The sequence below is a fragment of the Mesoplodon bidens genome (genome assembly GCF_964165515.1).
Source record: "Mesoplodon bidens genome assembly, chromosome: 1".
In the NCBI taxonomy this organism is placed as follows: domain Eukaryota; kingdom Metazoa; phylum Chordata; class Mammalia; order Artiodactyla; family Ziphiidae; genus Mesoplodon; species Mesoplodon bidens.
In genome coordinates this window covers 165,956,039-165,967,827 of record NC_138176.1, presented here as the reverse complement: position 1 = coordinate 165,967,827, position 11,789 = coordinate 165,956,039, and positions in this window count along the sequence as shown.

Here is an 11,789-nt window from a genome sequence, read left to right as displayed (position 1 = left end):
AAAATACAGTAAGTCTCCTACATATGAACGAGTTCCATTCCAAGAGCGTGTTCGTAAGTCCAATTTGTTCGTAAGTCCAACAGATTTAGCCTAGGTACCCAACTAACACAATCAGCTCTATAGTACTGTACTGTAATAGGTTTATAATACTTTTCACACAAATAATACATAAAAAACAAACACAAAAAGTAAAACATTGTTAATCTTACAGTACAGTACCTTAAAGAGTATAGTAGTACAGTACAACAGCTGGCACACAGGCGCTGGCATGGAGTGAACAGGCAAGAAGAGTCACTGACTGGAGGAAGGAGAGGAGGTGGGAGATGGTAGAGCTGAAGGATCGTCAGCAACAGGAGACGGAGGGTGAGCTGCTGTTTCACTCAGGCCGGACATTGATGGCACAGGTTCTGGTTCCTTGCTCAACCAGATGCACGTTCACATCTTTGAAAGTTCACAACTTGAAGATTTGCAGGTAGGAGACTTACTGTATAGGAGCTATAGAAGTGGGGCCCTCTCCTCAGCAGGTACCCCAGAAAATGGAGCTGATCCAGTGCCCCTTAACCCTTTTGCTGTCAGTCTCATGTGTGGTGTCCTACCCTTACAGCTGGGTGCTGCCTGCAGCTGCATTTCCACAGCAAAAGAGCTACCCTCGACAGAATGCAGCTTTGGAGCGAGTTTGCACTTGGCCCTGGAGACATGGAGAGTAGCAAGAATCATGGGGCTCACAGTCACTGAGGGAAGAGACAGGGAACAGGTCACTCCCTGTGACATGTGGTGGCATGGAGGGGGAAGCCTGCAGAGGTCAGAGAATGCTTTCTGGAAAAGGATGAGTCAGAAGGGTGTGACTGCCTAAAGGTTGGCACCAGCTCTGTCGTGCCTCAGTGCTCTAGCAGGTACCTGCAGTCAGCCCCTTCCTCGCTTGAGTAAGAAGGTCTTCTTCAGATCCAAGGTCACCTAGAACTTGCCATGCCTTCAAGAATCTTGCTCACAGAATACTTGGAAATTAGATGAAAACTTGGATGATTGAGATATAGGGCATCCTAGTAAAGAGCAGTAGTGATGCAGGACTTTAGTGACTTGACAGAACTAGGTAGGAATCATGGGAGAATCACTTGTCTTATAGGCTTTCTTGGTCGGCCACACTGTGTCTCGGGTACGTCGCCAATTGCTGGAATGAACCTTCATGAACTCGGTGCCCTAGCTCTGGGTCAGGAGGAGGCAACAAGTTGCCTTAAAGAGAAAGTCCCCCACTGCCATGGAGCTCTTAATTTGGTGGGTTTGGCCTGGAAGAATGTTTCCAGTGACTAGAGCAGGTGCCTCCTATGTGAATCCTATAGCAAATCCCCCAGAAATTCATTCCCCTCTCAGCAAGACCTTAGACATCTCCACATGGTGTTTCCAGAGAGGGACTTCACTTCCCTCCTTCCCTCCTCCCTCTTCCCCTCCTCCCACCCCTCAGTGGGAGCTCAGGGCCTCAGCATAGCCAGGGGCCCTCCCAATGCACCCACATTGCTTATGGTTGTGGCCCCATCTCCTTACCCAGGATCCATGCTCCTCCTGTGTTCCTCATGTCCTGGGATTCTGACATCCCTCATGGTGAGTGAGTGGTCTAATGCCAGCCAGAGTCTGGGAAATGAGTGAGTCATCCACCCCAGTTTTGGGTATGGGAGGGAGTGGATAGGGGCTGGGGGATGCAGCAGCAATCCCATTACTGGTTCCAGGGGCAGCAATCGCCCCCTCTCCACATTCTCAGCATAGTCACATTGGTTGCATAATATAAAATGATAGAGTACAACACGCTTAAATACATCACTGATTTGCCAATAATAGGTATCGGTATAGAAGTCTAACTGGCAGAACAGCCACCTGAGGGATTGATTTTACTGTCTAATGGTTGAGAGAGATGTTATCTTGATTAATTAGAAGTCAAAAACAAATGCGTCTTCTATTAGATCTCTTGTGGCATTCACCGGAAAAAAATTCTACATGTGTCTCAAAAATGTTGGAGACCTAAAAGGACAGCATGAGGAGAGAACAAAACACTCCTTCCACTGCCTGTTCTGGGTAAAGATAACATGGGTGAGTACTGGGCAAGGTGATGTGAGCTTATCGACCCAAAGGAAAGGGGCTGCCCATCTTTCTTTTCTGTCTAACTGCAGCCTTAAATACAGAAATTAAAAAGAGAAAGCACCACTGAACACAGAGCTTCCCCTGGAGTCGATACTGTAGCGTTTCTGATCTTGGCTGGATGTAACTGTTCCACTTACCCTGCCGTCCCAAAAACTGGTAAACAGTCAGGTACAGGATTACAAAGGCATTTCAGAAGCGCCTATGGGATAATTTCCACAAGTCGTAGATAGAGTGCTGAATAATATTATTCTTAAAGATGAAAGACATATGCATATCATCTGCATGATGGCTAAATTGTGGTCCAAGGATACTTATACAGGAAACACAGGGGAGTTTAAGAAAGAGAAATATTACTTGAGCATTTTCAGTGAACTTTAAAAAAATTATTCATTAGCTGTAAATTACCAATTTATCCAAGATGATAAGGCATCATATAAAACAGAACTATCATGAGGACTGATTTTCTTTTGGATTTGTGAGTTAATTTCTAAAATGCAATCTACGTTAGGTTATTGTTGTTTTTCTGTATTTTTCTTTATGATCTAAAACTTTCTCTGCTCTTCAACTTGAACCCTACCTGTATCAGTGAAGCTGAAGGTGAATCTCCCTGCCATGTAGGCATGGCAAGATGCTGAGGTATGAGCACACCTGGGAAACATTTTGAGCTACCTATGCCAAAATGTAACTGCTCTGCCATTTGTGAGCTGTTTGCCATTGGAAGAGTGACGTGGCCTTTCTAAGCCTTAGCATTCTATCTGCTCTCACTGGTTTATTCAACAAATATCTATTAACAAGTATTTATCAAACTGAGGAGAATACGGTGATACTCAAAAGATGCCTGGTCCCTGCCCATATTGGAGCTTAGTGTTAGTTGTGCCATTTTAAATGGGATAATGTATGTAAGAGGACTCAGGGGTCTGTGAAATGTTTACTAACTATAAGGTACTATTGATATTGTTATTGTAATTGCTAGATGATTTCTGTCTTCACTGGAGCTAAATTTAAGCCATTCCATATCATGTTTATTCAAAAGTCTAAGCTACAGATTTGAAACACTGTTTACCAAGTTCACTTCCCAAGTTCACTTTATTTTTTTAAGGATGTTTTTCCAACCAGGAGAGAAGTGTTTACCTGCAGAGCTCAGGTTAGAGAACAGTCACCTAGGTCAAGGTCAACTTGCTGAAGGCAGCCCTCCCCTTCAGCTTAATTGAGAGTCTGTTTTTCTTGCTAAGTGTCAGGATGCTACTCTTGCCTGAAATGCTTCCCCAATCTCCTTGCCATCCTTCAGTTTCCACATTAGCCAGATCAGATCAAACCAGATCTTGGCTTGAAGTTAATTTGTCTCTTCAATTGACAATGCCTGAGTGCCCACTTTGGGCTGGGCTGTGTGCCATGGGGCAGGGACATGGTAGACTCTTCTGCCCTCATGGGGCTCACCGGTCTAGCAGAAGGCCCTCAGAGAAGTCCCCATTCCTCCTTTTCTGGCAACTTTGAGGGAGAAGCACAGAAATGAACCCTCGGCTGCCTGGGGATGAGGTGGGAACTTGCATGATAATCTTCCCCCGATCCACCTATTTCAGCAGCTCTGCACGCTCAGTGAAAAGAATGGCCTGAGAAAGCTGCCCTCAACACCACACAATTTATAGGCAGAGAGTGGTTTAAAGGATCCAATTTTTAAAGCTTCATGTTAAATTTATGTGCGTTTTTCCAAGGAGTTTACCAGGAGAAAAAATAATATATATAGTGTAAAATGTCCACAGTTTAGCTATTCAATTATCCTCTTCTTCCTCGTGGGGAAGGGACTTCACAAAGGGAAACTCCCTTTCTCTGACCCACTGAAATCATTCACTGAAAATAAGAAGCACAAATTCCTCCCCAAAATGCCGACACATTTATCAGACCTGCCCCCCGGGCAGGTCTAATTGACACTCCATCATCTATCACGTCTTCATATCTTGGCCCATACAATGAATGGGCAGCGCCCATAGCAACCATGGGAACTCACACTTTTCCTCTGATTCTTGTGGGATATGTGTTTAATGGCAAGTGGCTTTTGATTCTTACATGTTCATCTTCTTGAGCAGAGTGCAGCCTATCACCATAATTCCTCCATAAGGATCATTCATTTGAAAATCTCTATTTCATAGAAGAAGAAATTGAGGCCTGGTGATGCAAAGAATTTTCCCAAGATCAGCAAAGAAGTAGAAGGGCCCATGATAGGCCTTATTTCTGTGTCCACTGAAACCTCACCCATTCTTCAAGATCCAATTCAAATCCCACCTCTTCCAAGATACATTCTCTGAGCCCTGTTCTTCCCCTGGGTGAGCTGCTCTTTCCCTACTTTGTGTCTGGCTGGCTCCTTCTCATCCTTCAGGACTCGTTCTCAGTGACCCATCACTGAGATCGGTCATCTCAGTGATGACCCTCAGTGATGACCCATCAAAGAGGATGATGATTATCATCATCCTCTTTGATTACCCAATAAGAATTAGATCTCAGGCTTCCCTGGTGGCGCAGTGGTTGAGAGTCCACCTGCTGATGTAGGGGACACGGGTTCGTGCCCCGGTCCGGGAGGATCCCACATGCCGCGGAGCGGCTGGGCCCATGAGCCATAAAAGAATTAGAGCTCCCCCCAAATTTTCTCTGAGGGAATTCATTACTTTCTTTTATAATACTCATTCTTTTGCTTGTGTTTTGTTTAATGTCTGGCTGTCCCATGGATTGGAAGCCCCATGAAGGCAGGAACGGATGTCTACCTGGTTCACCAAATTAAAGATGGCATTTAGCCGTGTGCTGCCTCAGAGTAGGTACTCCACTGAATGAATGAATGCAAGAACCTCCTGTTCCCATATAATATCCCCCCACAGACTCTGGTAGCATGTGTTTTCATCATCACTTAATGCTTATGATTACATCACATATGGATTTTTTTCTTATATTTTTATATATTCATGTGTTACTTTTTCTGATAATATTACTCGCTAATTATTAGTAACAATATATTTAGTGTTATTATTTGTCAAGAACTGTAGAAAGTGTCTTACACATATTAAAACAATTTGTACTTGGATAAACTATTTTGGAAGTGAAGAAACAGACTCAGAATGATTGAGAGCACTATAATGCTGGGTTGGCTAACTCTTAGGGCAAGAAAGTAGTCTTACACTTAGGGTCATTGACCATCCCAGTGGCTCAGGACTGTCTCGGTGTTAGCACAGAAGGTCCAGGGACCCATGAAATCCCTCAGCCCTGAGCGCAGTGGGACAGTTAGTCGCCCTACTTATACTCCTTTGTAAGTCAAGTTTCACTGTGCTATTTATTGGATCAATAGGTTACATTTATAGACTATCAACCCTTCACATGAAAACAAAGTTCATTTTCTAGCTACACAAGTGTTTGCTGGTTTGGAGTCAAAATATTAGGTGTTGCCTAGGTATTGAAAATTGTAAGGCTCATGTTTCACACAGTGTTTCTTCTCTCATTTGCCTTATACAACCATGAAAATCAAATCTCATGAGGCACATTCATGTCCATTTCTTTGTAGACACAGGAGCCAGTGTCCTCTCCCACATGCTTTACTGTCCTTTACTGGAATATTTGTCCACTAGGGGTCTTGGCTCTTGCACCAGCTGGACAATTAGTAATCCTAAGGACATATAATAATAATAATAATAATAATAATACTGATATATAATATATATTAATTATATTGATACTAGTATATATATCATACAAGTGCTGGGGCCTAAAGTCCATGGCAGACAGCCAAGAAATAAAGACAGATATGGCACGGGGAAATTAAGGACAGGCTGGAACCTACAAGGCTGAGCTGGAACTCAGGAGGACAGTCTGGAACCCATGTTGGTCTCTTACCTCCTATAGACCTCCAACTTTGAGCTGGGGGTGGGGGTGGGCCATAAGAGAAGCTGGTCCTATTTGTCAAGCTGGCACCTGTTCTAGGCATGAGGAAAGCTGAAGCAGAAGACCCAGCAGGAGCTTGAGATGCTGTGGGCCTGACTTCTGTCCCAGGCCACTTAGATGAGCAGACAGATAAGTGACAGTACATGAGCTGCCTCCACTGACCTCCCAAGAGTAAAGGGATACAGCCACACCTCCACTTCCCCCTTCCAAATCTCGTACAAAATGTCTTGTGTGGCCCACGTTAGCTTGGATCTATGCAGGGGAGAGATTTCTGGGAAATGTTGCAGTTTAACTGAACTCATACAATAGAAATCCTCCACAGTCCACCCCTTGTTGAGTTGGCTTCCATCAACAGGCCCCTTGGTTGTAAATAAAGACAATAGCAAATTATGTGAAGGATCCCAGTGTGCCTAAAACTGCCCTAGAAATCCCACAGTCTCAAAGGCCTTCTAAGATCTTTCCTGAAGCAAGTCATATCCAGTGATTTTCCTGCTCCAAAGCTCCTATTTCACCCTTGTTCTCATCACTCTACTTTGCAGGTATATGACAGAGTTCTTTATTCAGTGTTTTTATAATTTTTCTCAATTTATTTCTACCAAACTTTGTCCGGGAGGCAGGTTGGGTTTATTCAACGTATGCAGCAGATTTGAATTTTGACAGCTTGTGTCTTGCCCAAGGCCCACATGGAGGGCCTTGAATTCTAGCCTCCTGACTCTCCTCCCGACTGGGTAACAAAGCACAGGTGAGCCTTTCTTTTCTGAAGTGCCTTAATCTTTTAAAAAGAGAATTCATGTTGCCCACTTATTTTGGACAGCACAAAATAGAGCAAAAGTACCCATGGCAGAGAATACACGAGGTGGTATTTCCAAAGGAGTTGCATTTTGTAACGCTTTCCATCTTTCTTGTAAATGTATAACTATCGTGGGTTTACCTAATGCTTTGAGAAAAGACTCTGCATCCCTGTTTGTGTGCATGTCTTGTCTTCCAAATTAGCATGCATGCTCCTAGAGCAAGAGAATCACATCATTTCTTGTGCCTCCTCCAAGTGTGTCACACACGCGGGTGCCCACTTTTCACAGCAATGCCTGACGGAGTAAGGTGTCATGCCTCCAAAACGGTTTACTAAAATTGCATGCAGAATAAACTTGAAACACAAGGATAGTTTACACAATTAACTCACAAAAGGGCTTTTGGGTAAGAGGTGACCAGGGTAACTATCCACCTTGCCTTCCAGTAAGCCCCAAATGACCCCACAGCAGCTATACAAAGCATAAAAGGCACTTCCCCAGCTTCCATATCATCACCTGAATTGAATGCAGTTGATAGGTAAGAAGAGCTTGGCTAATTCAGTCGGCCTGGCTCTCTCTGCCCTGCTCTGACTGACAGGATGGGCCCCTGCTCATCCCTGAAAACTAGCATCAGGGAATGACATACAGTTTGATAACATAAGATGCTTAGGTTTTTTGGCTCAAGTGAGATGTTCAGAGCTAATAGCCCTGCGAGCTGAGTTTTAGCTGTGATCTGCACCTTGAGATATCTGTTATGTCTGGCTCAGGAAAAAGGGAAAAGAATGAGAGCTTATTTCTAGAAAGGTTTCCGATGAGCAGCATTTGTCATTGAAGGGAAAGATGGGTATAATTAGCTTGTCAGTCTAGTTTGGGCTGAGCAGGCTGTCTCTGCTAAGAAAGATGGACTAACTGCCAGAGCCACTGACAGGCAGTCGATAGCGCAGCAATTAATGTCATAAATAATTCCAGAACCAATTACATCAAAATGGACTCAGAGCTTTAAAAAGGTACAGAATTCTCTTATTCTTCCTGCTAACAGCAAGAAACAGCTTTCATTTTTCTCTGTAATTACTTTTCATTGTATATAGCAATACAGCTGAGCTTTTCTGTCCATATTTAAGCCTTGTCTTTCTCCCAGACTCTTCCCCCACCGCCAGGCTCCCTCCTTCACCCCACAGGACAAGGCTGTTAAAGTCGATCTTCCCTGCCAGAGCAGTGGGGTGAATGTATAATCTTTTAACTTGGCCGTTGCTGGGGAACTCCAGCTACACCTAAATGATTAAGAGCCAAGTTTTCGAAAATGTCATGGACAATGACAGCCGAGTGCCCCAAACAATGGCATTTGGAAATGAAGACATTTGTGAAATAAATGGATTTGTCTTATTATTTTAAAGGTTGCTGTGACTTTGCTTACACTGAATTTATTGATTTTTTTCTCCCTTCTCCTTCTTCTTCTTCTTCTTCTTGCCCTCCTCCTTCTGTGTAGTTGCAAGCATAGAAGCCCCGCCAAACTATTCCCTCTGCACTGCAAACGCAATTCAATACCGCCCATGTGTGCTAATGGGCATTTTTTTTTTTTTAGAAAGATGCTCAGTCTCTTTAGCATAGCGTTTTGCTTAAAAGCTATTCTCTTGAGCTGTCTCAACTCTTCGTCTCATTCTCTGTGCATTACAGTACACATGTAGATAACACAAAGGCTATTATAGCCACAATCGCAAAGACGTACCAGTTACCACTGGTGCTAATAGTCTTTTTTTTTTTTTGCTCTAGCCCCATCAGTTGCTTCCTTGGCTGGTTTAGAGAAAGGAGGGGATTGTGGGAAAGCAAATTACTGTAGTATTCATTCACAGCTTTGTTCCAGGCCTGACAAACATTTCCAACTTTTCAACCATGGTGGCATTTACTCCAGAGGGACCAGAGAAAATGGCTTATGAAGCTCCCACAGCTTCGAAACCAGAAACAGCTGCTGGTGTCGCTGGCAGTTTGCTGAGTGGGCTCTGGCTTTGAGCTCCTGCAGCTGACGGCTCTCCCTTTAGCAGGAGGTGTCACTGTGGTGAGTGGTAATTACAGTGGAAGATTTTAGAGGACATGGGATAATTAGGCCAGCCCGTGCAGGCATAAACACTGACATTTACCATATTAAAAACTGGAGATGTGGGCATTTCCCTCCCTCCCCCTCCTAAGACCACAACAATAGCAACCTCACCAACAAAGACACATTTTCAAGAGAACAAAGGGTCTTTGCTTTTGGCAGAGTTTGGGCGCCTGGTGTTTGGCAGTTGGTCTCAAATGGGTTCTGCTGACCACTTGGGAGAGGGTCTGGCTGAGGTTATGTGGCTTATGTCCTATACTCACACTCCTTCCCCTTGAGTATGCAGAATGCCATATCCTAGGCTTGGATGTTGGAGGGGAAGGTAGACATGATAAATGCTACCCTCCAGAGAGCACCTCTCCCCTTCCACTTCAGGTGGGACATTGGTAGTCTCTCTCCTCCACCTGGTACCGAGGTGATTCTATGGCAATAACATTAGGTGTATTTCCTGGCTCTTTGGCAAATGACAGTCAGGCAGGAGGAAGGTAGGAGACTTCAAACACTAGTCCTATAAACCCAAACCACCCCTCCAAGGGCTGAAGCTGTAGGGATGCCCCTCTCTCCATCCCAAGTAGAAACGGAACAAATGTCTGAAAAAAAGTTCAATACTACCTAGTGTGCAGCTGAAACCTCAGTAGGGGATACCAGCCCGCATCTACTTCTGAAGATACACTTTAAGTGTGATGCTGTAGAACCAGAAGGACCTGTGTTTGAATCCCAGACTGGCTACTTTCCTATTAAAGGGCCCTGGGTAACTCAGATCTGTAGTTTATCCCCTCTATAAAATAAGAAAATACAACTATCTAGCTCATAGGGTCGTTTTAAGGATTAAGAAGTATAATTGTATATTTATAAAGCGTTGTACACACAGAAAGAGTTTAATAAACTGATAAATAAAATGGTAGGAAGAATTTGATAAAATGGTAAAATGATTTATGGTTGCAGAAGTTCATTTGCCCTAAATAGGGAACTGTGTTTGAGCTTGCTTTTCCCGAGAAGAAAGAATGCTCAAGTCCAAGTTTTCTATGCTTGGTAGAGATGGCAGCGGTTAAGTGAGGAACCCTGGGTGTTCTCCGAATACAAGACCGGGAGAGGTGTTTGTGCTGGATAATGAAGTGGTGTGAATCTCTTCTCATATTTCTCCCTCCCTCACCCTACAGATGTAGGGGAGGCCTTTCTTCAGGCTGAGACCAGACTCTAGCTTCTTGGATGGGAACTTCTCAATATGGTCTGGATTTTCAAACATACTCCTAACCACGGAGGCCTTCATGGTCTATCCAAACGTTTAACTTTTCTACAGTGAGGGCTCAGGGCCTGCATCCCCTGAAGTGGCTGGTTGGGAATGGGGTCATGGAGGCTTGTGGTCTGGAGGGAAAAGCAGTGTGGACCCGTGGGAAGACCTGGCAGCCTTGATTTAGGTGACTATGTGCTAACTTATTACTCTGGGCAAATTACTTTAAATCCCTGAACTTGAATTTCCTCACTTATAAATGAGAGAAAATAACTCGCCTCCACCCACCAGTGCTGTGGGAAGGGTAAATGAGCCATCTCAGGTGAAACACCTGCTCACTGGATACTAAATCCCTGGCCCTTCCTTTGTGTAGTCCCCTTCTCATCTGTAAGACACCTGGCCTACCGCACAAGGAGTTTGTGAGGATCTGGTGTCAAATGGTGTATAAATATGGAGTACTTTCTTGTTATTATTCATGGTACCCTGAGGAGCTTTCTCAATGTGGCTATTCCCCTGTTAGTGATGTCTGGCTCTGCGTTCCTTGTCCCGACACTGGCAGCAGTGCAGCCCTTCTGAGAGGTCAGCAGCAGCAGGTGCTAGCAAGCTGAACTGGAGATGGGTCCTGGCTCGATCAGCTGGACTTTCCAAATGAAAAATAAGCCCAATAAACTTATTTCAACTATTTTTAGATATAAAAGTTAGCCTAAGAGTGTTTTGGACACCTAAAAATCAGAATTCCCAGAATATTTCAGTGACTTGTAAAAGACTCAGTGTAAAAGGACCGCATATTTTATTTTATTTTTTTAATTTTAATTTTTAATTTTTATTTATTTATTTTTTTTTGCGGTACGCGGGCCTCTCACTGTTGTGGCCTCTCCTGTTGCGGAGCACAGGCTCCAGACGCACAGGCTCAAGGGCCCAGCTGCTCTGCGGCATGTGGGATCTTCCCGGACCGGGGCACGAACCCGTGTCCCCTGCATTGGCACACGGACTCTCAACCACTGTGCCACCAGGGAAGCCCTGGACCACATATTTTAAATGGTTTCTTTCTTGGACAATTTAGCCCCACTGCAGATAGGCATCCCCACAGATAGGAACGGAGAGGATGGTCCAACAGTGATCTGTAACAAACAAAAGTTTGCCTGCACAGAGAGGGTCAAGGCAAGATTTGTGGTGACGCCAACAAGAGTTTGTGACCTATGAGCAGCATTCAGCCCTGGGGTGGTCTTTCTGGATGTTGTCTAAGGTGGTCCGAAAGCCATGCTCCCTGTGGCCCTCTGCTCTACTAACAGTATTTTCTGCTGTTTAGGATCTTGGGCATCCATTCTTCTCCTCTTTGGCTTGGCCCTAAGGAAGCTGAATTCTTGTCCACCCTATAGGTATTATGGCTTATTGGACAAGCACATAGGTTTTGGAGTCAAGCAAACTTGGATTGAAATTCTAAACCCACTACTTTCGTTCTAGACAATGTTGGACAAACTAATAATTCTTAGTCTTGCTTTTTCTTTCCTAGGGTAGAGTAATAATATCTGCTTCATAAGGTTTTATGGTGAATTACATAACATCCAACAAAGTAATCATGAGAGTAGTACTAAAAGTAATAGTTGTAAAGCAGTAGTAGTAATCA